The sequence below is a fragment of the Eriocheir sinensis genome, chromosome 15 (assembly GCF_024679095.1).
Source record: "Eriocheir sinensis breed Jianghai 21 chromosome 15, ASM2467909v1, whole genome shotgun sequence".
NCBI lineage: Eukaryota > Metazoa > Arthropoda > Malacostraca > Decapoda > Varunidae > Eriocheir > Eriocheir sinensis.
Window position 1 is genome coordinate 9,090,130 of NC_066523.1, and position 3,882 is coordinate 9,094,011.

A 3,882-nucleotide genomic window follows, 5' to 3' on the forward strand; every position below is an offset into this window, starting at 1 on the left:
CTGTCTTATTTTAATCTCTGAAATATCACAGAAGTTGCTGCATTACTTCCCAGGCATATTCTCAAAAAAAACTAAATCCACATCTCAACCTCCTGATAAGACAGGAATGACATTATGACTAAAGGAATAATATAGTTATATGAAGTGCCAACTTTGACCTATGCCTCTGAAAAATTAACATGGCATGAATCTCAACTGCTAAGAATGTGAGATGTAAAAATTAGCTGCTAGAAAAGAGAGCATGTAGTTTTGTAAGATGAAATGGTGTAAGTAATGAAGATGTATGAGATGTAGTGTGGATGTGAGTGCAAGAGGTGTATAAAACTGAGTAAAATGGGTAAAATAAACTTCATTGATATGGTTTGATATGAGAATGAAGAATGGTGATTTTGTGAAGAGGGCTAGAGTCATAGAGGAAGGCAGAGGGTGGTAGAATGACCACGAGTCATATAATCAGCAGGAATGAGGAGGGAGAGGGTGTGTACAGTCCTCATCAATAGTATGCGACCCAGGGTTGTTTTGATCTACATTAAGTGATTTAAATCAGAGTAAAATAATCATGATTTAAATCAAAATTAAATATACTGTATTTAAAATTATTTAAGTGTCATATCAAAAGTAAAATATCTAATGATTTAAATTACATATATATATATATATATATATATATATATATATATATATATATATATATATATATATATATATATATATATATATATATATATATATATATATATATATATATATATATATATATATATATATATATATATATATATATATATATATATATATATATATATATATATATATATATATTTTACGTCGCTGTCTATTACCCCTTTAGGCTTTTATCACTGGTGGGGGCCTGATGGTTGGCCAAGCCCATTGTGGCGCAGGCGAATGTTTATAGTGGCGCCATTTTGTTTTGGCTCATACTGCTCCCTGGAGCTCATCTATGAGCCTCTCTTTGGAGAGGTTATCTAGAGTCCGGGTTGATAGGTGGTCTTCAGGGCAGCATGTGGGCAGTCTTACGCCACTTGGTGGTGACTGAAAAATCCCAGCAGTGCGACGGCCAGGATTCGAACCTGCATCCTTCCTGGATCTCCCGGACGCTGCACGCACACACACACACACACACACACACACACACACATATAAATAAGAAAGAAGGAAGGACATGTGAAGCAGTTGTAGAGGAGAAGTATCAAGTCTACTTATCCTGTACTGGTCCTGTAGCAAATCAGGCACCAGTGAATCATTGCCGCCATGTGGAGGGAATGCATCATAGGTATCTCCTCTCTTTGGGACCTTGCCTTTTTTCACACTGGTTTTCTTCATTTTCCTAGGGGCTTTACTGTTCCAATGGCACCTACAAAGGAGTTAACTTAAGAAGTAATTGCTCAAATCATTGGGCTAAAGAAGGCAGGCCATGGAACTACAGAAATCAGTGAATTGTTGAATGTGGCCAAGTCCACAGTCAAGAAATACATGGTGCGATTTCACGAGGGAGGAGGGCTGGAAACACCATCCCAGAAACCTAGGACAGGGCATCCTAGGAAGACTTCTCCAAGAGAAAAAATAAAGCGTACCTTAGAGTTAAATCCATGAATAACAGTAAGATCTCTGAAGGAGAGCAACCCTGAATTGTTTGGGGAGGCTTCCATGCATACCATGTCACGTCGGGTGCAGGAGTTATGTTACACCAACCACTCACCAAGGAAGAAAGCTCTTCTCTCAACGGCACAGAGAGATCGCAGGGTCGCCTTTTGCATGAAATATCTTGCCTGGAGTGAGGATGGCTGGCTTTCAGTGCTATGGTCAGATGAGGCTACATTTGACATTATATGCAACCGTGGAGGGTGAGTGTACCAGCAAAAAGGCAGCAACTCCCTCGACCCCCGCAACGTGCAGTACACAGTAAAACACCCAGATTCGCTCATGGTGTGGGGTTGCTTTACTGGCAGGGGTATGGGGAAACTTGTTGTTCTTCCAAAGAACGTCAAAGTTAACCAACATGTCTACCTGGAGCTGCTATGTGAAAATCTGCCTGATTCTTTCAAGCTTGCAAAGCCCAGTGTCTTCCAGCAAGATGGTGCCCCTGCCCACACAGCAAAATCTGTGACCCAGTGGCTCAAGGACTGCATGGTATCCTTTATAAAGGATTGACCAGGCAATAGCCCGGATCTGAATACTATTGAAAACCTGTGGCACATTATCAAGACGGATTACAGGGGAAGGGCGTCAGTTCGGTACCCAAGCTTGAGGCGCCCATTCTTGAGTCCTGGAGGCTGGGACAATATCTCACACGACACACTGAAGAACCTTGCTCTGTCACTTCCTAGACATCTTGAGAGTGTAAAGATATAGAAAGGCAACCCTACCAAGTATTAAAATGTAAATTAAATACATTCTTTCATATAAATTCCTCAATGTATTCACTGATAAACAGGGTTGGAAAGCAGGGCCCGCATACTTCTGACGAGTACTGTATGTGTTGCAAAAAAGGTGTGTATCAAAGAGGGAGACCTGGAGAGTTTTCTGCCATGGCTACTTCCTCAAGGGATGTTCCCAGAGGGCAATAAAGAGACAATGACAAGTTATGTAGTTTAAAGTACGTATGTTGAATTTTAAAAGGGGAGGTGTTGAACCCAGCAGGAATACCAGCATACATATCAATGAATGAATTTAAAAAATATAACAACAAAAGTAGCACAGATTGACAAGTGTTTAACAGACATGGGATGAAATACATTTCAGTGAGCAGTATTATAATGAATGCCTGAGAAGGCCATTTAGTTTTTTCCATTATTAATCATTCTTTTAGGCTTTCACATTATATTCCAACTTGCCTGTTTACTAGATTTATCATACATTAAATCATCGTATGGGATTTAAATGGGTGATGTGTTCTAGTTTACTGATGAAGATGGAAAGGAAAAGTCAGATGGATTGAATACCCATTTCAAAAGCTTTAAAAAGTCTCTCATGCCTAGAAAGAAAAATCCTAAGATTAACAAAAAATAACATATTCCAACTGACCTGATGTAGAAGCTCTTTCACAGTAAGATTTCTCCCATGTATATCACAGAACTGCAATGGCATTTTTCAATCTGCTGCATTAGCACCACCACCCTGCCAATCAAAATATACTGTTAGCTGATGATACAGTACCACCATCAGACTAGTGGTTAAAAATGTGGTGAGACTGAATATTGAATGTCCAATTATTGGATCATCACCAAACTACAGCTAAACAAAGGATAAAAAAGAAAAAAAAAAAAAAAGTGAATGGCTTGGAGAAATGAGATGTCACACTGACACAATCAATCCTTTACTTATAAAGCTAGAAGGTTAATGATTAACCAGGGTATTTCAAGAGAGAATAAGTTAAGCGTATGTAACATTTTTCCCTGCATAATTATATAGACGAGTCAATCAAAATGTGAACTATATAGAATATTTCATATTAATACATGTGGAGGATGCAGTCCTCCTGACCCAGTAAAGACATGTTTGAGAACAGATAAATTCTTGAGAAAATGGTTGGATGATGTAGGACAAGTAAAATAAAAATATATTACTTGAATAGGAAGGAAAACAAACTTATGGGAAAGATCTTGAAAAGAAATGGGACTAGGTGGCTCAGTGGGTTAGATATGGTGCTTGGGTCATGCTTGACTGAGTTGTGAGTTCAATCCCATCTCACAACAGCTTCTGGGTGAGACAGAGTAAAAGAAATCATGATTTAAATCAAAATAAAATATACTGTATTTGAAATTGTATATATATATATATATATATATATATATATATATATATATATATATATATATATATATATATATATATATATATATATATATATAGATTTTTTTT